This window comes from Canis lupus, chromosome 23 (assembly GCF_011100685.1).
Source record: "Canis lupus familiaris isolate Mischka breed German Shepherd chromosome 23, alternate assembly UU_Cfam_GSD_1.0, whole genome shotgun sequence".
Taxonomy (NCBI): Eukaryota; Metazoa; Chordata; class Mammalia; order Carnivora; family Canidae; genus Canis; species Canis lupus.
In genome coordinates this window covers 43,604,065-43,628,661 of record NC_049244.1, presented here as the reverse complement: position 1 = coordinate 43,628,661, position 24,597 = coordinate 43,604,065, and the positions used below count along the sequence as shown (strand labels likewise).

The window sequence follows — 24,597 nt, the reverse complement described above, 5'->3', positions numbered from 1 at the left end:
AAATTGAACACCAATAAAAAATAAATTTATTATTAAAAAAAAAAAAAGAACGATGGACTTGCTGCTCTTCCTACTACAGGAATTCCAGCTGACAAATTAGCATCCGAGCCTTCTCTTGACCTTCCCTCCCATTACTCTGGATGGGCGTCTTTATCTGCTCAGAACAAAAACCAAGTTCTCCGCACAGCTTCTAGACCCATCCTCTCTTGCCTACTTCGTGGTGGTTGGGGGCGAGGGGAGGGAGGAGGCTTTGTTCTGACTATCCTCACTTTTTCCTGAATCATCATGTTTCCCTCTACAGATCATTCCATCAGTAGACAAGATGCTTTAGTATTTCCTTTAAAACAAAACAAAAGACCTCATATCACCCTGTAGTTTAGTTATTATCTGATTTCTCTGTCCATTTTATAGCAAAATGTACTGAAAAAATTGTCCATAGCTGAAGTCTCCACCTCTTCACTTTAACGTCTCCCCTCTGCCCACTCTGATAAGACCTTCTAACGGCTTCCCGTTGCCAATTTCAATAGTTCCTTTTCTCTCATCTTCCTGGAATTCTCCGGAATATACAACACAGTTGATACTGCTCTTCTTTTTCCTCTTGGCTTTTGGACCACTAGCTTAAGATCTTTTCACTAGCTCTTTCCTGTTTCTGTAATGATTTCACCCAGATTTTCTCATCCTTGCTTCCTTGTCATTTAGATCTCAGCTTGAATATCACTTTTCAGAGGTCTTTCCTAGCCACCCATTCCACACTGCAATCACATCTTATTTTTTGTCAATATGTCAAGGTTAGGGTTTTTTTTTTTTTTTTCATACAAAGCACCGTATAGTCAAAGATACTGAGCTGTCAAGTAATGGATTTTATGTAAGTTACACAATCTTAATTTGGTACTTACAAACAGTGGTAAGTAGGTTCTTTATCTATAATACCCCCATGAATTTAGGGAGCAGAGGGATTTAGAGAGAGTAGGTTTTTTTTTTTTACAGTTAGTTTACCATGTAAAATTGCTATAAATGATAATGTATACAGATTTTCTGTTCAAATATTCAATTGTAGACCTCTTGCTAAGACTTATTTTCTATTGCTTTTGTAGGAAATGACAAAGCTAAAACAAAAATAAGTGCTAAAATAAAAAGAACCTTCAAAAAGTAACATAGTAACATGTGTGTATATGTATGATATCTATACAAAAAGGAAAATATGTTGGTATCCTATGCTTTATTAATATTTGTATTTCCAAGATCTATTTAATTTTTAAAGATTTATTTATTTATTTATTCATGAGAGACACAGAGAGAGGCAGAGACACAGGCAGAGGGAGAAGCAAGGTCCCTGCAGGGAGCCCGATGTGGGACTTGATCCTGGGACTTCGGGATCACACCCTGAGCTGAAGGTGGACGCTCAACCGCTGAGCCACCCAGGCGTCCCTCCAAGGTCCATTTAAAAGTCGGTCACTTGAGGAAAAAATGCTTTTTCCTATAGACTCATATGTTTAGCGGAATATTAGATTTTCAGATCACTTTAAAAACTCAGTGCTGCTTACAATGCAGTTAAGGAAAGTATAAATTCTAAATTCTAAATACTGATATGAGTGGAACACATGTGTGGAAGAAATAATATAATGATATTGATTTATTTTAAATAATAATCATTATAGTTTTTATACTAGTGAGTTGTCTTTTTATATTGTCTTTACACTCTGTAGGCACAACAAATTAAGAAATATTTTCACTGGAAAACTACCATTATTTTTTCTGAACACTTACTCCACTTTTTTTTTTTTAAGATTTTATTTATGTATTCATGAGAGACACAGAGAGAGGGAGAGAGAGAGAGAGAGAGAGAGAGGCAGAGAGAGAAGCAGACTCCACACAGAGAGCCTGATGTGAGACTCGATCCCAGGACTCCAGGGTCATGCCCTGGGCCAAAGGCAAGCACTCAACCACTGAGCCATCCAGGCATCCCCTTATCCCACTTTCTTACTGTTTTTCTCTCAAGTTCTCAGATACTGAGTACCCTTTTCCTAACTTGTCTGCTTCTAGGATTTAAGAACACCCATGTTGAAACTCCTATGGGAGACGTTAGCTGGGGAAGTGTGGTGAAGGGGGTAGTGGTGTGGGGGTAGTATAGAGGTGAAAAGGAGTCAAATCTATTAAATTTTGCTGTTATGGTTCTATTTTTGGTGGTGTACTTGTAAAGTCATCTCCAATCCAAGTTTGTAAGTCTCAATCTATGTTTTATCGTAGTGCTTTTAGGAACTCATTTTTAACTTTATTATATTCTGTCATACGCTATATCAATACCATTTATTAAAAATTTTATTACTTTTTTAACTGACCTACTCCCTTTATCATGTACTTAATACTTATCCTTGGGAATGTTTCTGACTTTTTTTTTTTAAGATTTTATTTATTTATTCATGAGAGACACAGAGAGAGAGAGAGAGAGGCAGAGACACAGGCAGAAGGAGAAACAGGCTCCATGTAGGGAGCCCGACGTGGGACTCGATCCCAGGTCTCCAGGATCAGGCCCTGGGCTGAAGGCGGCACTAAACCGCTGAGCCACCCGGGCTGCCCTGTTTCTGACTTTTATATTTTGTTACACTGATGCTTGTGTCAGTATCATACTGTTTTAATTAGTATATCTTTAGAATGTAAGTTAATATTTTATACAGCCAGCTCTCTCATTATTTTTTCAATAATGTTTTTGCAATTCTCATATTTTCTGCTATTGTGCTCCAAATTAACTTAAGAACCATTTTGCAAAATTCTGAAAAAAAAATCCCTTTGACTTTGATATATTGAACAACTTATACAAAATTATAGATTAATTCTGGGAAAATGCATCTCTTTATGTTATTAAATCCTTTAATCCAGGACCATAATAAGACTTTACATATGTGCGAGATGTCATTTACTATCTTAGTAAAGCTTTCGATTTTCTATATTTAGGTTAGCACTGCAGTTAATTATTTTCTCTCATGTATCATACTTTTCTTTGTTATTTTGAATAAGATTTTCTTCTCTCTGACAGGTTTTAAATCTAAATTGTCATTGAGCTATTGATTCTTGATTACTTCTGTGACTGTTTTCCTTATTATATTATGGCTCATAATATTTCAATTGATTCAGGAGATTATCTTAGGTTTTCCAAATATAAAGCATATGATGTATAAGTAGTTCTGTTTTTATCCCTCCTTTTGAAATAATTACACCTAAAATGTGGTCATATCTTATAACAATTAAGTGAATGTTTATAAGTGTTGAATAATAGAAGTGATTCCAGAATTTCACAATTAAAAAAATTCTGTTGGGGTGCCTGGGTGGCTCAGGTAGTTAAGCATCTGCCTTTGGATCAGGTCATGATCCCAGGATCCTGGGATGGATCCCTGCCTCTGGTTCCTTGCTCTGCAGGGAGTCTGCTTCTCCCTCTCCTTCTGCCTCTCTCCACTGCTCATGTCTCTTTCTCTGTATCAAATAAGTAATTTAAAAAATTATGTTGTCTGTTGTCTTGAGATAGTCTTTATTATGTTAAAGAAATATTTTTGGTTTCTCAACAGTTCAGAAAAGAAATGAAGATTGAATTCTATCACCTTCATTTACAAAGTTCACATCTCTTTTTTTCTTTCAAATCTTGGACTTCTTTTTCCAATACCTGGGAATAAAACTTTCTTGGTTATTTTATACATATATTGCTCAATTTGATTTGCTCATAGTTTATAGAAGGATTTTGTAACTTCAAGCATAAGTGTGATTTAGTTATGTTCTTTGTGTGATGTCTTGCTTAGACTGGGCAAAAGGAATTTGAAGGTACACTAAGTTTCAGGAAGATTTCCATCTTTTCCTGTGGTCTAGAACAATTTAAGTAGCCTTGAAAATGGTCAGAATTAAGGTGTGACATAACTCCACTCACATGTGCATACTGATCTCAAGATGTCTATAATTTAATTGGCATTCTTTAGACATAATGTTATTTTATGAAACTTATAAAATATTTCCAAGGTGACTAACTAGCAGTATGGTGTAAACAATTTTAGATTGGGGGAGGGGGTGGGAGGATGGAGTAACCGGGTGATGGGCATGAAGGAGGGCACGTGATGTAACGAGTACTGGGTGATGTATAAGACTGAAGAATCACGGACCTCTACCTCTGAAACCAATAATACATTATATGTTAATTAATTGAATTTAAATTTTAAAAAATGAAAAAAAGAACTTTAGATCGAAAGCCATGCTACTTAAGTCCTTGTCCAGGTTCTGTCACTATCTCTCTGATTTGGGCCAAGTTTCTTGGCTGCGCTGGACTTGGAAATTTTATTCCGAAAGTAAGATGGAGATTGATGACACCTAAATAATTTTTTTTATGTCATTTTACAAAACCTTTGATTTTTTACAGTGTCTTACTGTATTTTATCATTTTTTGTCCACTTCCAATTTTACAGAGCTGCATTGTGAAGCTTGAAGAAATATTCTAGGCTATCGAGGAATGAACGCATAGATAGTGGCATAAGACACTTGTGTTATGCTGGATACTGCTGAAATTTCTCCCCGTGCAGATGGTCAAATGAAAATACATGGTATTCACTGCAAGAAGGTGAATGTGCCCTTAGGTCTACCCTACAAAAAGAAAACACTGAGCAGCTCCATGCCCCTTCAGCTGACCTTTCTTAATCCAGCCCTTATTTTACTCTTTTATGGTTGCATCTTAATTCAACGTAGTTGATGGTGAAGGAAAAAAGATGCTTTATGAGTCTCATTTGATTCTTATACATTTATAATAGTATCTACAGAATGTGAGCTCTTAATTCACATTTTATCCATCACTTATTTTATCTCCACAGATGTATGCGCAATTGTTCTTTTAGGACTCTGTTCAGTCCACAGATGTCTCCACAGCTGCTCTCGATTCCAAAGGGGAATTTTTTTTTTTCCTTAGAAGCAGTCATGTAAGGTTTTTTTGTTGTTTTGTTTTGTGTTTGTTTTATTTTTATTTAAAGCCTTGTAAAGATTTTTCCCTCCGTTGGGAGAAAAAAATTATCTTACCTGAAAAGATGGCCTTAAGAATTGCATCAAGATCTGAAAATAAAACACGGTCTGTATTTCTGTTCATTCTTTGAATCCTGCTAAATGCTTTCCATCCTGGAGGCCCATGAACTATAATTATCTAAAAGTTGAATCTCTTGCTTCCTATCTCTACGACTGAGTTGATATTGGTAAGACAAGGTAACAATTGTCGCAGTTCATTCAGAGCAGAAAGAAAAGAAAAATCAATTAAATAAATGCCTGGTTTAGGCAAAATTGTCAACTTGAGAATAGCCTGAGGCTTATGGGAAGTAAATGATTCTGATTACTGCCTGTATTATCTGTTTCCACTTGGTCTATGAACTTCTTGATTTTCTTTGTGTAGTAGAGATGACCAGAATTCAACAGAGTGAAACTGAGATAACCTCATGTTTTTGTCTGCATTATTCTAGAAACCTCTAAATAATTATATTTGTATATAGGGGAAGGTCTTTCCTTCAAATGTCATCTATATATTTAGCTTAATGACTATTCAAACTATAAGTTGGCCTTATAGAGAGTTAAGATCATTTTCCTCATTTTATAAATTGCACAGTGATAATCAGGGGCCCTAACATGACTTACACAAACTACAGAGCTGGTCTGGTACTCTGGAAGAACCAGATGCCCAATATCCTGGTAAACAGGTCACCAGCACCACATACATTGTCCCTCACCGGCTTTAGCACATCTGAGGTTAAAATTGCTAAAGATCTCTGAGGGTTAGCTTTTTAAAAGAAAGAGGAGTTATTGTTACCTTTCTCACTTTTTTTTTGGTGCATGCACATGGTTTTTGTTTGTTTGTTTTAGGAGACAGTCAAAATACTTGTGTAGAAGGAGTGCTTATACAATGAAATAGTCTACTTCTTTGTGAGAATTAATGTGATATTCAACGTCTCTATAATTCAAAATTATAGTCAAAAGGCATTTAAAAAAATCTAAAATAGAATTTATTAAACAGTGTTTTTCAGAGTGGTTATTTAGAATATTTCATTCTTTTGGGATAAAAGTAAAACAAGCTATGCAAATTCCACCTCCACAAAGAACTTGTGTGTGTAAAGGTGGTATTTGTATTTCATGCTGAGCAGCAGTATTGAAATATTGGGGATAGGTTAGATATATACTTTTATAATAATAATAAATAATAGATACATATTATATATTTATTAGTGCAGAAATTCTCGATTTGTACATTCTATAATTGTCAGTTATCAATCTATACTGCTGAGACATCATACATCAGACTTACCAATGGTTCATTCAGGAACTATTATTTCTATCACTCAAACTACAAATTTGTTGGTAGACTTAAATCTTGCATACTACAATTTATAAAGTATTGAATAATTTCAATGTATATGTAGTCTCATCACATACTAAGAAAGTCATTTATGTTGCTTTTGTTTCCTATTTGGTGTTGTTCCTGCTAACGTACTGTCATTTCATTTGGTTGAGTTTCCTCATCTGAAATGACTTGCTTATAAAGACTTGTACATTTTGATTAGCAATTTTGTATAGCTGATTTTAAGATGTAGAGTTCCACAGATGCGAATATATAATCTGATAAATTGATCTTTCCTGAGGATGATATATGTTGTGCTGAGAAAAATAAACTGTTATAATGCTTTTGTACTCCCAATTAGACATCAGAATTAGATGGTATCCTTCGCAAGGTAGCATGAAACAATTTGCGATAGCTATTACTTGGCATGCTCTTTCACCAAGATTATTACTGGAGCAGTTTTGTTAGGAAGCATTTGTGTAACAGACCATATGCTGAAAACTATTTGTTGATTTAAAGTATAAGGGCTGAGTTTTCAAAGAAGAGATTTTGGTGTGCATAAAGTTACACATGCAATTGCATTTTTCCACAATTACCTAGTCATGCTACAGACTGTCAACCACAGAATTCATTTGCTTCTTTTTTGAAAGATTTGCTTTGCTTGCAAAGATTTAGTTCAGTGACATATTTTTCTTCCTTCCTTTTTTTTTTTTTCAATAAACAAAAGAAATTTGTGACTGTAACTCCTTACATCACATTTTATAAAATGCTGGACCTAAAATCATCTTCCCTTTTCACTTTACCCCTTTTCAAGGGTCCCATTTCTACCAAATGTTTTTCTCTTTAATTGAACAATCAACTTTAGAATGCTTTGTGAAATGACATAGAAAAAAATCATCAGTTGGTAGACTTTATACATTTAACATAAATTACACTTTTAATAACATGTAAATGTAGTATGTAGCTCATAGATGCAGAGTACAAATATATTAAAAGAAGACTACTGCTCAAAATAAGAGAAAACTAGAGTAGCAACCATAACCTTTACCCAATACTGCCTTCTCATGTTTAAATGTGAAGAAAACGAGATAATATATGTGCTGATCTTGTGAAGTTGGGATTTTAGGAATTAGGGTATCACATTGTTTGTTGGTCTTATTTGCTATAGGTTCATTAAAAGTTACAGACATTTGAGCATTTCCACGTCATTCTTTTTTTTTTTTTTTTTTTTTTTTTTAAGACAAATGCCTCCTCTGCCAACAACAACAACAAAAATGTGTAACTTGGATACCAGGTCCTTTTAATGAAGCTTTTGAGTCTTACAAAATATGATTAATCTGATTAGTGATTCAGCCTCCTTTTATGCTTACATTATCTAACACAAAGAGCCCCCCTACAGGTTAAAGTTTAAACGTGGATTACCAGATAAAGCTAGTCCTGACGAGGTTTCTATGGTGCAAGGAAAAATTGGATTTGCTTTTCACCTCATCTCAGGCTCTGTCATCCTGGTTTTTGCCCTGTTCCCTTGTTCACAGCAAGGATATTAATTTTGTAGTAAAATCTTTAAGCAATTATGCAGATAGCTGTGAAAAAGCAACATACACACACAATAAGAGAAGCTTAACTGAAAAATGGACCCCAGATATTCATTAAAAACAGATGGCTACATTGCCAACAGCATAACTTTGGATGTTTGGGCTAAGCTGGTATTAATCTGCCACAACATGAAGAGAAGATGAAACTGCTGGTGTACAAACTGTGTATTCCTTCTACTTTTTGCTTACGAAGGAATACAATGATGATTTATGGCTGTCTTTTTGATAAATGTCCAAAAATGAACTCCTTACTCAAAAGTGAAACAACATTGTAATCCTTCTGGCTATCACTAAATGTTGATGCTCATTTTCAAAACACTAATAAAAGATAAAGAATCATATAGATGAAGTAGATCAAAGTTGATATTCAGTAATCTTGTTTTTAGATCTATGGGAAATGGGAAATCTTTCGATTAGTAACATTTCAAAGTCACTCTAAAGCACAATTTTGCATTTGTAATAAAGTAGATACATTTCTGGCCACTTAATTTGGGTTATTTGCTAAGTGGAAATTCTAAAATTTTCAGCTGAGACAAAGGTAAAGAAAAACAATCGGGTAAAGTAAGGCAGAAATATATTTTCCCAGCTCTTCAAGGAAAAGCAGAGATGATAGAAGGGCACTCTATGCAACTGGGGCAATTGTCATGATGATAAATGCTTAAAGTATATATTTCTTCATTTATATGATTTTCAAAGCAAATTTAGGTACAGAGTGTTATACCTAAAACTATATATATGCTGCTAGTCGTAGAACGGTTATACTGAATTTCAACCAGCTTTTGTTTTGTAGAAGAAATTCATCCAACTTTCAGGACAGAATGGCTCAGATACTCTATGGGCTGAGTCCCACTCAATCCTACCATCATGGAGATAGCCATAGTGATTATTGGATCTAGGGACTACTTGAAACATATTGGCATTATTCTACTGCTTTATCTATATATATGGAGGTTGACCTGAGAATGAGTGTTTGGAAATGGTGCTTGTTACAACTAAAGAGTTTGGATTTTTCCCCTATTGATCTCTAACCATTATTCTTTCTTATATAAATAATACATATTTATTGTAGAAAGAAATTAAATGGGTTTGCCAAAAAGAAAGTTCAGCTCATCCCTAATCCTACCACCTTGAAATGACTACCACTAATATTTTTGTATATATTTCAATATGTGTTTCTATTTATATAGATGTCTATTTTTAAAGAATTAGGAACTCACTGTGAATTTTGAAACCTGCTTCTATTCGCCTAGCAATCTATATAATAACTATTGATTATATATAATCCAGTTTCTACAACCTCATTTTACTGAATCCATAGTATTCATTGTATGGATAATCCAAAATTCATTTCACCAACTCCCTAGTGATGATAAAGAGTTTTATGAAAAAACACCTCAAGGTTTGTTTATGCAACTAAAATTTGTATAAAACATGTGTGTTGCCAGTGAGTTAATCTTCTGGCATTGTCCCTCCTTCACATGTAAATAAAAACTTGCTTGGGCAAAAGTATATTCATGGAAAGAAGCAAATTCAGCCAGCCTTTTTGATTAATTCATTTTATTTTTCCTAAAGTGCATTTACAGTCTGGATAAAATATCTTGCTGCTAATGGAAGCAATCACATTGTGTTAATAACCCTAAACTATCTTTTGAATCTAATCTAATTTCCATCATCCCTGCCTTATTTTTCAATCAGCCTCTGTGTTTGAACCATGCAGATGGCTTGCTATTCCTCCAGTTTACTATCCTTAAATACCAGCAACTATTGAAAATGCAGTTCCCTCTCATAGCCCTGGAACTGTACTCAGTTGCTCTACTAAAGCTTCTACTCCTAACTCTGGGAAACAAACAAGGGATAATGGAAGGGGAAATGGGCAGGGGGATGGGGTGACTGTGTGACGGGCATTGAAGGGGGCACTTGACAGGATGAGCACTGGGTGTTATACTCTATGTTGGCAAATCGAACTCCAATGAAAATACATATATTAAAAAATAATTAAAAAATAAAAATAAAAAATACAGCTTCCACTAGCCTATGAACCCTTCCTTCATTTAGCTCCACCTCTCATAGTTATTTGCTGCTATATACAAGCAATAAGCCAGTGTCTCTTTGGGGTTCTTTTTTTTTTTCTTTGGGGTTCTTTTAATTGAAAAGATTTGTCCTCATGTCTATCTTTCTCAATAGACCGTGAGCAACTTTAGGGCAGGGTTGATGTCAGATTCATCTCTGAATTTCCAGTACTTACAGAAGTGGCTAATCTCTACTAGACATTCTAGAAATGTTCATTAAAATAAATAATGACCTGAAAACATCCTGACAAGACAAAGAAAAAAGCAACACAAAATAGGAGCATAGCTACATTTAGTAAGTCCTGAACAGGGCTGCCTAGGACTCAGACAACTCCTGTGGCCTCAGTATCACTCTAAGGGATGAAAAGACAGAAAGGCACATGCTTTATTTCTCCTTTCATCACTGTGAGTGGACAAACCTAGATCTGGGCTCACCCCAAGGAAAACTATGCTGGGCCTGACTATGTGGGGATATTGAAGGAGTAGGGTTAGATTTTGAAGCAAAGAGAAGTGGTTGCATGTGGACTTGACATTCTCTGTGATTGCTGCTGTCTCTCTCCTCTTTGAGTGGGAGTTGGGGGAGGAGGGAGGACACAATTATCATCACCTTAAGACAAAGAAGTCCCAGATATAGAAGAATCTAGTTCAGATATCAATGCTCACTGACAATTATTGAATACATATTGTGTGTGAAACACCACATTAGCTATTTACAATCATGGCTATGCTCAGTGGCTCTGAAAACCTTTTTGTCCACTTGCCTTGTGAGATGGTTTTGAAGAGAGACCTAGGAAGTCAGAGAAAGGGAACATTGGCTCACTCTAAAATAGGACTGGACCAGTCCAAATGAAATGAGATTCCTCAAAAAAGAAAGGAGCTTCTCATTCTTGGAAGGTGCCAGATAGCAGTGCACTGGGACAGGGGAATGATGCAGAGAGCTATCTCCTCATTGTGCAATTGCACCATATGATTTCCAAACCCCTTCCAAACCTAGAGTCTGAGAGCGCATATAACTCTTTATTTGTGCCCAAATAGCCTCCACCTAGAAGAATAATCCCATTTACAAATACTTTTCATGTGTTTCCTTGTTTGTCTTTCTAATTGAGAAATTGGCCAGACCCATAATGCTTCATTAAAAGAACTGTCTATATTAAATTTGGGAATAGAAATTATACACCTAGAACTATGTATGTATCAACTTAAAGCCAAACTCTTGACTAGATATTAAAAATCTCTCTTAAACCTTTTTCTCATATCAAGACTATCTTTCTGGGTTGCTGTCATATCATATTCTAGCAGTGGGATTCAACTGGCACATGTATCAAAAAACAATTTCTGTGGTTTGAAAATAATATTAAAGAATCTTTTATTTCAGTGATACCAAATGTTTCTTTGAGGTTAACATCTTGTGACAGGAAATGAACAGAACATTAAAAAAATATGCAGCTAGACATCATATGAAAATGTAGTGTATTTTCCCATGAGGAAACTTCCTCGTGCAGATACTTATTTTAAACTTCTTGGTAAATAAAAAGTGTTATAGAGTTAAATAAGAATACCTATAAATAAGGCATAACAAACAAATGATGATAGAAACACTATTTTTAACTGAGACTGTTTTTATTAACTACTTGTGTTTTGAAATTTTGATAATTCAAGTTGCGTATGACCAAATGTCTACTTTTAAAGAGGTAATGAGCTATTTAACATATTTTGTAGTATGGGCCAGAAAATTTGCTCTGATGATTAAAGCCCTTCACAAATAAGGAAGAGACCACAATCTCAAGTGCAAGACAAGGAAAAGTCTATTCCACCCAAAGCCATTGGCAATGCTCTAAATTCCACTTAACTACACCACACATTCCCATGTCCTCAGCAGCTCATTGCTACATTTGGACAAAACAACCAAAAGTGTATTCTATACTGATGATAGTAAAGGATTCTGATTTAGCCATAGTAAGAAGCTCAGAAATGTCTACTTTCATATTGTTCCTTTATTTACGTAGTAGGTTGATTAGTTAGCTAATGAACAGGTTAGTTAAACCCACCATGTTGCAAATGAGATTTGATGATGTTGATCTGAAGAAATAACTGGAACTTGAAATACTCAGTTTCTCATAGCCTATATTTCCTCCTTTTAAAAGTTGGGATAAATAATATCACCAAACAAATGCATAGCCAGGTATTTAGAAATGTGGAAAAGTTTAAAAGTATTATTTAAATGTTACATTATTTACTTTATCACTATAAGTCAGCCTAAAATAATTTTTAAAGCCATAAAGGAAACACATATGTATGAAGAAATATGCTCGTATTCTTGCCAAGATAATTTCATGTGCCCAACCTCATCACTACCAGAGAAGCTATCAGTTAGATTCTCTAAGAGTCACCAGTCAGAATTCACATGGTGTCACCTCTGAATATCTGGCATAAAGTGTCTGGTGCAGCAGAGTAGGAAAAACAGAAAAACCATCACCTTTGTTGTGGCCAAGAGTGCTATCCTGGGCAGGCTGTCACAATTCCATAAGATAGACCTCAGGGCTCTTTGTTGTTCACCGTCTGATCTCAGTTCCTAACTGGGGACTTCATTTCTGCTCTATCCAGCCAGGAGAAAAACTGCACGCAGTGGAAGAGAAACGAGAAAAGATATTTTATTTTCAAATCTGTAAAGAAGTTGTCTCTAACACTTTTCAAGAATAACTAAACCAAATGTAATATGAAGATACTGGAGGAAAAGTAATGAAATTACAAATTGCAGGGGGTCCAGAGTGCTATAGGTAATGTTGGGTTCAGCTAGTGAATTTTTCATGATTTCTAATTTGAGTTCTTATGCTAAAAATCTAAAATGCCTTGGGAAACAGGCACCTAGCTTAAAATAGGTGAATCTGGCTGAAAATACTTTGAGAGAGAGCAAGGGTGAACAGGGTAAGGTGGAGAGTTGAGATCTCAACGAAAGGCACCATGGCCACTCAGCCATCACTCCAGTCCAGTAAATCCAGCCCATCTTGGCAGTCCTGCTTTTTTGAGAGAACCTGGAAATCTGGATTTTAATGCAAGATCTAAGCTTGGGATGTGGTGATGTAATTTAATAATAAAAAAACTCTTTGTAGGACAAACAAAACGTGCCCACGTGTTGCATTTGGTCCATGAATATGTCCTCCTGCTGGAAATTCTAAGAAAACCAAGACTGGGCTTCAAAATATCAGATTTCGTGTCTGCTATTGTTTCCTGCCATTACTGGTACCACATGGTGATTGGCTGCATGAAATAATTAAACTTAGTTGGCAAAACATCCTTGATTTGGAACAAGAATACTCTGAGGTTTGCCAAGACATACTACAGTAATGCTCAATTATATTTTATGAAGGTATTTGATTAAAAATGCAGATAGAACAATCAATATCTAAAAAGCTTACTTTTATCTTTCTGTTACAGGATGGACTTTGTTAGTCTAAGTAGTCTATTTATGAATCTGTACACAAAGCCTTTGATTTTAATTTACCACAAAAATATGTGAGGAGCCAAATTATTAGTATTATTTTAATATCTGAGGAAAGAGAGCATTAACACAGACATAATTATAATATGAACAACTAACTTTTGCCTACTGAGCACCATTATGGCCAAGTTTGAAGCACTTCACATACAATCTTTTATTTAATGCCCATAATTACCTAAAGATATAGGTACTATTACTAACTGCATTTTATAGATGAGGTTATTGAGAATCAGAAGATATAAGCCATTTGCTCAAGGTCATAGAGTTAGTAAGTGGAATTTAAACCACTGCAGACTAATTTGAGCTTTTAAGCAACATGTTCTATTGCTGCTATTACTACTTATCTTGAGCCCCTCAATGAACCAGATGCTCTCTCATCACCCTGATGGCCCTGTGAAAAATATGTTATCATCCTTATTCATAGGTGAAAAAAACTAAGGCTCCGGAAGGATGGGTAATGCCCTTAATCGAAGAGGGAAAAGATGGGACACAATCTCATATCTGATGCCCAAGGCCTGGCATATTTTAAGCATATCACAGTGCTATCATAATGTAATAATTTCATATATTCTGCGTAGATGGAACCTAAACCATTTCTGTTTCAATGAAAGCTAATGTTCTTTGAGTCCATATTCCATGTCAATATAGGTCTATTGGACAAAATATTGCTAATGAATGAATTAGCCTTTAAAAGTTTATGAAAGCTTTTTAAAGTTTTCACTTAATTTCGAGATAACCTTCTTTCCTTTAATCTCTGATTTTATTCTTTATGTGCAATATATTTTGTTCATCTCAAAATACTTCTATAATGATTTTAAAATTTTCTAACTGTATGTTTTTGTCCTACTTAATAACTAGATTCCATTTCCAAATATGAATAAGGTTTTATGGGAAAGGTAGTGATTCCCGGTCAGAATTGAAATGAAAGAGACCTTTCTACTGCCTTTCCATAATGCTGACACCTCATTTTATTACTTGTTATTCTGATCTTTCTAAGCTATAGTTTTTTAATAAATATTTTGTTTACTGATTAACATTATTATATTACTGCTTAGAGTTTTAAAATATCACAGAGAAATTATAATTAATGCTTGTAATTTCTCTTTTATGCTCAGATCTTATTTTGAGGAAGAATGTTACCTTTTTCTAGATTATTTATACTCGAGTCACACAAATTGGTATAAAGTGTCTGGTAGATGAAGCTCAGCTACTTACACAAAATAGTAGAAATATCAATGATCTTAGGTAACATTTAAAATATAATAGCAATACCTTCCTATTTTATTAATTGACTTCTGGTCAGTTGCAGCAGAGTTATTCTTAAGCACAGCTACAAGCTCTCACTTCAAATAACCATTTTATAGGAATTTAGTGAATTTAAATATGCCATGTTTTTACCGTAGACTTCTCAACATATATTCCTGGAAAGATTTACGATTAAAATCACACCGGCAGCAAACTGCAGCTTTTCATACCAAAAAGCCAAGAACACAGGGCTGTGGGAAAATTTGATAAATCACACTCTAAGACTCACAACTTAAAAGCTTCACTTTTCTTTCCCCTACCCCATAATGTTGACCTTGGTCCGGTCTGTTCCTCTCTGATTGTTTGACTTGCATTCCCCTTCATGGATGATGGTTTCTTATTAAATTATTTATGGACGTGGCTGACACTAGTTGAATAGATTCATTAAATTTCACAAGTTGTTGGAGTCTAGTTCACTGGAAAAAAAAAAACCCTCTTTAGACTCTTTAAAGGACAAAAAGCGTCATTTTTTTTGAGCTCTTTTAAAGCATTTAATAAAGCATGAAAAGATATGACATCAATCCCGCTAAAACACAAGGGAAAATGAATGATGTTACTGTAAATCTTTACATCAATCACACCCAATACTTCGGAAAACAATATAGTTTTGTTTGCATTTCAGAAGTGACAAACAACTCTTGTGACTGGCTTAACATAGTCACTTTCTATTAGTCAAGACCAGAAGCAAGTCAGAATTAAAATGTGGCCCTGTGTTGCTAGGCAGCGGAGTTGTCTTGACATGGTGGTTAGTTTCCTTTTCACTGAATGACAACAGTGAAATGAAAGAAGTTTTGAAAAACTTGATAATGGTTTTCAAAGGAGGAGGATAATTGGTGGTGCTCGCTTGTGCAGCACTGTGTGGAAACTTTCAGGCGGCCGTGAGAGAGGACTGTCACTAAAAATTTAAACTCTTGTACACAAACTTGACCTAGAGTCTTCTCCAGGTTTTGGCGGTTCATTTTCTGAACACCCCTCTGAGACCAAGGGGTGTAGGATGAAAGCGTTAAGACAGATGGGTAAAGCCCCAAAGAAAGAAAGGAATCAATAGTTGTGATTTAATCCATTGGTGAAAGGGAGGAATTAAGTAAAATCTTAAAAATGAGAAATGTGTAAAAGACTTTTAGCTAGCACCTATAAAAAAATGTTTTAATTGCATAGTGAGTTGCAACTGAGCAAACATTCAAATCAAATGCAGGAAATAGAGAAAGGTAAAAAAAAAAAATCTTTGCTTTTATATGCCAGGGATAAAACAATGACCCTGATGTTATTTTTTTAATATACTCTAGTTTAATTCAGAAAAATGTCCCCAACATGATAACTCCCAAAGCATCTGAAAATAATTACAACTTAAGCTTTTGTTGTCTGCGGTAATAATCAAACAGAGCATATATTTAACAAAATACAAACAAAAGACCCCAAGCAAACAAAAAACACACAGAAAATACACGTTGCTCACTATTTCATCCCAAACTACCTAATGCAGGAACATTTTGTTTAACCATTTAATTTACCCAGAATTTTAAAAACTGAGCAAAATGGACTCATAGTGAAAGAAGGGACCAATTAGTGTTGGATTAACATTCATGGTTATTTACAGTTGTTTTTGTATTTGTTCTTGTGCTCTGACTTCCTAAAATTTCACAACCCAAAGATTTAGAAAAATGGGGTTGTTTAGACGCAAAGTGCAATGAAGTGGCTGTGACCATTGTGTAGACACCACCTCTCTCATTATACCCTCTCAATCAACACTCAGTACACAGGAAACCGCAATAAAGCCCATCTGCCACGGTTAATCTGCAGGCAAACCCACACCCATGTCTATGCCCGTTACTCTCCAGCCTTATTATTCTCAGATCCAAAGCTTCATAAGGGATCAGCCAAAGTCCATTAAAGTAAATAATAGCTAGAAATGACAGGCTTAGCAAGGATTGGGAGGAAGTTGAAGACCAATCTGAGCTCCGAGCTCTGATTAATAGAGAAAAGCATTAGGAGAAAAGGGGAGAAAAATGACCTCAGCCTGCTCCAAAGAATTCCTGAACCTTCGTTGTTAGGGCAAGTGCTACCATCTGAGACGTTAGTGATCCTTGGATTTCCTTCACTTTGATGCAGCTCAAATGGGAAAATTTTGAAGGTTCAGCAAGGCCCCAGACCTCAGCTGGAAAGCTGTCTGGAGTCAACCCTGTCAAAATTCTCTCGTGTAAGAGAAAGCCTTTATTAGCTAGATTGCAACAACGGCAATAACAACACCCACAAACGCCCGCCACCGTCTCATGAGGAGGGGCCTCTGCTAGAGATTGCAGATGCATTTATTATTTCCTTGTACATAGTCATTTTTTAAACATCTCCAAACAGATGTAGTAAGATAAAACAATAGTGACTCTTAAAATGAATGCCTTTCAGGAACTAGCTGAATTTAGTCTGCTGATAGGAAAGTGTGTGTGTGTGTGTGTGTGTGTGTGTGTGTGTGTGTGTAGGGGATAGTATTCAAATATTTATTCAGTTTCATCTTGAAATGTGATATTTATATTTTCATTGTACAACACAAAGAATCCTTCTGAAGTAGTTCAAGGTTTGTTGAGTCAAGACAGAATCAAAATGCTTCAGTTATTTCAACTGTGTGTTTTATATAAATTGACCAGGAAAAAAAATCCCAAATTAGTTGTAAAAAACCTTCCTCCCTTCACCATTTAAAAATTATTTTTACAACCTCTGTTTGATAAATTGCCTAATGAGAGGATCCTAGGCAATGATACCCTCTACCTCTCCCCACATAAGTGTATTTGGTCTTCAAATGAGACATTTTTGAATTTTGGAACAGCTATATACAGATTTTGTTTTGTTTTGTTTTTAAGAAATCTGTACCTGGTAGACCTATTGGTGATAGGAAGAACTCATTTCAAGTCTGCTCTGTTAATAAAAAAAATGTCTTTCCTTGTAGAAAATACTACAGTCTTTATGAAATGTGAATTGAAATGAGAATAGTAGAGAGAGCTCAAAAACTGTGAGGGCTCTTTACAGTTAAGAGTTGAAAAATAACAAAGCAGCCCCTGCTTGTCAGAAATCCCAGGCTGAGGGGGGAGAAAGCATTTGGCAGAGGCAGGCAGGTATAGGGAAAGCCCTAGTGATTTCTCAGGAAGATAGTAATGGTCCAGATGAGGACTTGATGTCAGGGAGGCTCACCTTCGAATGCATTCCTTGTTCAAGTTGATATTGTAGCATGCAATTTTCATAAATAAAATGAAGAGGCAATGTAAAGAACCATGGATAAAATGATGGTTCTTCACAGATATTGCTGATAACTTGGCTAATGCACTGTTGATGTGCACGTGGTACAATTTTCATATTTTAATCTTAAGTAGAACAAGAAATGACAATTATGAAAAGACAAAATAGATACCACCAACAGCTGTAATTGCTATCCAGGCTGCTCAAAGATGGGCAAAAGACACAGTAAATCAATATTAAGTTCTCTACAAACGCAGGTATCACAACAAGGACATCATATAACATCATTATAAGCAAATTCTAATACAATTTGGACAGTTGTAAAGAATATAGGATGAATACAGGGAATGTGAGGCTAACTTGTCCTCTGCAGCTTCAGCTGGTATATATTCCAGAGGAAAAAAAAAATCCCTGGGAAGCATGGCTATGTATTTAGTTAAGTATGCAAACTGTTGTGGTTTTAGTAAATGAGTGTGATCTTCCTTTTCACAATTTAAAACGTTAAGATCATCAAGGGTTAAATGATTATGCCACATGCAATTATAACAAGTTGAAATTCACCAGGTTTAATACACTAGGATTTGGGGAAATGTTTTTGTGTATAACTACATCCTAGGAAATATGATGTGATATTAAAGAATATCTAATTAAACTGGTGGATTGAGAAACCACCTACCTTAAGAGGAAAAAAACTATTAAATATTAAAAGCATAGTATAAATATAATTAAAAGAATGAAAATTGAAACAGCTCAATGCAAACTGTGGCAATGGGAAATGAAATTTTTTAAAAAGGCAAATAGAAACAAAAATTTTGAGGAAAAGATATAGCGAAAGTGATAAATGTGTACAAACATTTAACAGTAAAATCAAAATTAAATACTTGCTTTAAATATTATAGTTGTAGAGTATAATGATTTAAGCAACCTAGAAAAAGTAGGACTGATTTCATGTACAGCTTTCTGAGGATATTTATTTCCTATATGGAAAATGTAGCACAAAAAGAAGTTTTTATAAATTCTTATCTATCTTTTGCATGTGTTCATAAATTATGTTACGTACTTTTAAAGATTGGAGTATTTCACGTTTGCTTTGAACATTTAAAATTTTTACATGAAGTAAAATGATTAGGATCTGTTCCTTCATCTTCTTCCTTTTTCCATAACTGAACATTGCTTTGAGTTCACAGGCTCCTCCACAACTACACAGATATGCAACGTAAAAGAAACTGTTTTGACCATAACTTTCTGATTTGTATACAAATGCTACAAATATGAAACTAAACTTGAATGATTTTTGAGAATTTTTGGTACAAGAGAAGAAATAATCTATTAATCAAAAGACTACCAGTCAGAAACATTTTTCTTTTGTGTGTGTGTGATAAGGAAAAACAACAAAAATAAAAACGCATCAATTGTTTACTACATGGGTTTGCACTTCCATAAGATTTCATCTCCCTGGAACATTGTCCTCATGCTACCATTAGATGGTAGACGTTCTTAAATTACTTTGCTACTTATACAAATAAACAATTAAGTGTCCATATAATAAAGTTTATGCACATGTGGAATATGTTTATAAGTAGTTATATGCATGTCATTATGTATATTACAGCATAAACTGACCCTTATACATGATCTCATGTAACATGCATAAATAAGCAACTGGATTTCATGGCCTTGAAATGTTTTTTTTTTTTTTTAGTCAACCAAGCACAATTGAAAATTTAATTTCATTCATGAAAAATCAAAAGGTTTTAATAATAAATATGCTGTGTAAATAAGCAAGATTGTGATCACAAATGTTCTCCATTAGTCTGCGTAATAGAATTGACTTGTAATGAACTTAAGCATGAAAAAAATCGTCTTTGGGGTATATCGTGTTGCCATTGACACTTAAAACAGCACTCTTTTCTGTTCTTGATGTCAGTGCAAAATCTTTAAAATGAAAAATCCTTTTCTTATCCCTTTACCTAATACTCAGAAAAAGGCCACTACTTACTTTCTGCCATAATAAGGATCTTCAAGAAATGGTTATACTGCTAAGAAGTAAAGGCCTTTGTGCTAACCACAAGGTGTCTCCAATCTTTAAATCCTCCAGATTCACTCCCTTCCCTGTTCCATATCTCAATACCAAGTGAATCTATATGATCACACTGTCACATTTGGAAACTTTAAAAACACTCATCCAGTTGTAAACTGAAAGTGTATTACTTTTGAAGACATTCTGTCAAACTTAAATATATATGCAAAAATATATATTATATTACATACAAATTATAGTTGTATATTATACGCTTATAATATAGTACATATTAAATAAGAATTTACCAATTATTTATGACTTAATATTTGGAACTTGGTCTCTTAAAAATAGTGATACAATACCAAAAAAAGCGGGGGGGGGAGTTTAACATCAAACTTCATTTCAGTTTATGTATCATCGAGATTTAATTTTTAAATAGTCCCATCATCCAGCTACAACCAGCAACTCCAAGGGAATTACAATTTCATAGTGGACTATACACACCCTCAAATATCCACAAATGCAACTAATTCCTGGTTTTTGCAAACCAGAGCTATTGGTGAAAAGCAATTACTAAAGCTCATCTCATTATGAAGTATGAATGTATAACTAAGAATGAATCTTGCTTCACAGAATTCCAACTACAGAAAGTCTTTCTAATTCAAGGCCATGTATGGCTTATCTCCCTCTGTACACAGAGACGGAATGTCGTGTGTATGTGTGTGTGTGTGTGTGTGTGTGTGTGTGTGTGTGTGTTTAATGGGATGCTGTTTATCCCACTATATCTTACCACTCTGTCTCTTTGGATAACAATCACAGGACCCAGATGCTAAGGGTAAGTGATATTTTCCCACAAGCGGCTTCTGGCTCCTTGGCAGACGTGGTAGGCAGTTGTGTTGGCAGCCGCTGCGCTGCCTCTGGCTCTCTTGTGTGGCTTTGCTGTTGAAGGGATGCTTGGCCTGCCCTGTCCTCCTGGATACCATTTCCCTCTGACAGCCCTTGGGTTTTGTGAAGCTTTATTCTGTGCAAATCCCTTGTGCAATCTCTGGATGAACTCTCCAAAGGCAAAATAGGGCCTTTCTTTATAGTTGTGCCTGATGATCAACTGAACTGCTATTGCAGGTACTCAGGAAAACCCAAACCCAAACTTTTCCAGTCCTTGTGGGTATTTTGTTCTCCTTTCTGTTCTTGTTTTCCCTCTCAGCACATTGTATCCCAACCTAATTGCCAGGGGGTTGGCCAAATGATTTTGTATAAATGCTGCGCTTTGTGATTTTTATGTTGTAATTTATGTGATTTTTAAAAGTCCTTTGTTTCCCCCCATATCCATCATCATAAATAATTTTTGACGATTTTTTTTCTCAGATCATAAATAACATTATGAAAGAAGTCTTGTAGGAAATGCAAAGAAAGAAATTTGTGAATTCCCTGGGCCATGGGTTGATGAACTATTTAATGAAATGAAGTAGCGTGCTTCTGATATTGATACAGAAGTAATACTTCATTCCCTGCATGCTTGTAATCTGGATGACATTTTGAAGCATGTGCTCAAGTTGTACAAACAAAGGCACACAGCAGAGCCAAAGATGGTTTCAAAGACACCAATATAACTGTCTGCCGCATAATTTGTGAGACATTTTCACGTTTCCTCACAGTGATATCACAAAAGTAGTCATAAATGTGTATCAGGGATTAAACGATTCGCTGGTTTACCATATGGCTGACCACAATCCCCAAGGAAAAACAATATTTGGGGGAACTGATAGCCATATTTTCTTTGTAATCTGAAATATCAACAAAGATCCCAAGTTTTCTGAAAGAAATACCAGGCGCATTTTGCAGGGAAACGCTCACTCCATTTAATCCTGGGTTGAAATGATTTCTTTCTAATTTGCCATTTTTATCTATGTGACTGCAAAGCCCTAGAATTATTGATAGTATAGTTTTATAGTGTAACAAGTAAATTGCTACCTGGTCAAAAAAAACAAAACAAAACAAAACAAAAAAAAAAAAACAAGACTTACACAGGTGTTACATGGGTCTTCAGGTAATTATCTAAAGTGCTTTCTTACCAGAGTCTTCCTGTGTTGTATGGAGAACTGAAAATTCTCTGATGTGCTAGGTGATAATATTAAAAATTAAGAACAGATATAATTTAGAGAAGAGCATCACTGAAGCCTCACAGGGAACTGAAGATCTCTCCTCAAAGCTTTAACTCTGCTTTGGTAAAGTTTGTTTGTAATATCCAATCCTCTCTCAGGCGGGGCATGTATTTATTGTATACAATGTTCTGCAAACCATGTGCTTCTAGCTCAGTCAGGAAATTATCACATTCCAACGTGATTCCAGTATTCTGATTTGCGAAAAAAATAAATCCAATTCTAGTTAAGCAATTCTAGTTTAGGAGCAATTCTAGTTAAGCTAGGATAAAACCCCAAAGATTGTTGACAATTAGGTTTGCTGTGAAAGTATTTGATCTGATCTCTCCGTTCATGGATCAATTCTGCTCTTTCTTAAATGTAAAACGTTTAATAAATATTTCAGGAAACTTTAAAGAAATGTTAAAGGTTTCTGCTAAGCATTCTGACCATCCACCTTCTAGTTCTGTGAAACATGGCACTTTCCAGAGTGACAACTGCTAAATTTTGGCTTCTCCTTTTCTATGTTACATAAGAATCCAAAAGGTTGTAATTATGTATCTATACACTATTCCATAGCAATTTAGACAACATTCCTCTGCTAGTAACTTTTTTCATTTTCACAAATAAAAATTTAGATTACACTGCTTGAGCTTTTCCTCTCACAAGGTTTGGGAATGTATAGTTCTAGGTTAAAAAGACCTGAAAAGATCATGTTGAAAAGGTATATTTATACCAGCAGAGTCCCTGGTAGCATTCTCCAAAACAATAAGCAAAAAGAAAACTAAAACTATTTTTGGTTCTCTTTCTACCAGAAGGTGTCACTATTGGGACTACAAGGTAGCGATCCCAAGACATCTAACAAAATTTACTTGAGAGAAGATCATGCATTACCTGTATAATCCAGAAGGTAATTTACTGACGTGCTCACCAAACTATCCTACGAAACATTGCTTGACTAAAATTCTATCTCAAATAAACACGAAATGATTTGAAATATGAAATGACCCTGCAGAAAGCAAGCAGGGAGAAATCCTAAGGTTCAAGAGATTGGTCATTGCAACAAAAAATAACCCATGGGATTTTTGAAAGGCAATTGAGGTGTTTTCTTGGTATGCTCCCATTTCAAATAATATTGAATATAAAAATATAAATGTTGTAAAACAAGAAAAGAGGGTTTTGTCTTTTGAAAACTTTCAAAGTTAAATGACACTTGTGGAGTCGGGTGATTTTTTCAAAGAGAAAAACACCCCCAAGCTTCCCCATGCAGAAACACATCACATATATCCTTATCCTAAGAAATACTAAATAATTTTAAGCTTCTGGTGGGAAGATTAAATCTTCTCTCTTTTTTCCTCCCAAAGTTTTTTCCTCTAGAAAGAGCAATGAGTCTATTCTTGGCTTAATTTGATGAAAACGTGCTGCAATGATATTTTCATGTTTAATCTCACTTGGGGAGACTATGTTTGGTCCATATTCCTTCACTATAAGTGGGAAAGCTTGGCAGTAATCTTCTGCTTTGCAATTAAGCAAAAAGTAATTTTTGGATACTTTAGTTCTATCTAAAGATTCAACTTTTTCTTAAATTTGCAAATTGAGGGAAATATTGTAGGAGTATGTGTGTCAGCAGGGTGCCCCGTCCACCACCCCTTGCACACAATGTTAAGAAATAAAATTCCCTGTTTGAATGGCTTTAAATCTCACATTTGCACGAGATTCTGATGTACAAAGCAAAAAAAGAGAGAGAGAGAGAGAGAAATTACCTGTGATATCCTTGTTGAACAATCTGAACATATCTCAAAAGTGTCCAAGCAGCTCATGCATCAGAGCTTTATGATTCTTTTTATTACCTGAAAAGAAGCAGTTAGACATGACCACTTCAAAAGTGTGAACACGCCATTATTCAATGTTTTGTACGGTGTGTTCACCAGTGATCCACCTCGTGTGCAACTTGCCGGTCAGAGCTAGAAGTCATCCTCTTGCGGGCTTTTCTCTAAGGCGGTTCCATAGGACAAGTGCACTGAGAGGGACTCGCCAGTAGAGGCCTCTCTAGATTTGCCTTCTGCCTGAGAACTCTGGAATGAGCCTGGAATCCGCTGCGGTTAACACAACTACTTGAAAAGATTCTTGTTGCATAGGGAAAAAGATCACTCTTTAATGCCCTTTTAAGTTCCACGATGTTGATTAATGTTGCCCTTTACATTAATGATGTTTCAAGTAAAAGAAAACAAATTTAAAATGGATCAATTCTATTGAGGATGCATTAATTAGACAGAGACTGTGCCATATGCTGCGGCTGGAGGCTCTGCTGGCCTTTCCCTTGTAGTTACCTGTGTAAAATCCACCCTATCCTCTACATGAATGCCCAAGCTGAATAGCTATTTGAATGCAGGCTTTAGT

General features: G+C 35.2%; 1 long non-coding RNA gene across 1 annotated transcript in view; it reads right to left on the bottom strand.

Moving 5' to 3' along the window:
• The window catches only part of LOC106557599, a 34,678-nt gene extending 10,532 nt beyond the window's left edge, over positions 1–24,146 (bottom strand). The window contains exons 1-3 of the long non-coding RNA XR_005376736.1: positions 23,961–24,146; positions 15,072–15,227; positions 12,484–12,623 (exon numbers count right to left, since the gene is read on the bottom strand). This is a non-coding gene — a long non-coding RNA (uncharacterized LOC106557599). The remainder of the gene's footprint in view (positions 1–12,483; positions 12,624–15,071; positions 15,228–23,960) is intronic.
• Between the last annotated feature and the right edge of the window lie 451 nt (positions 24,147–24,597).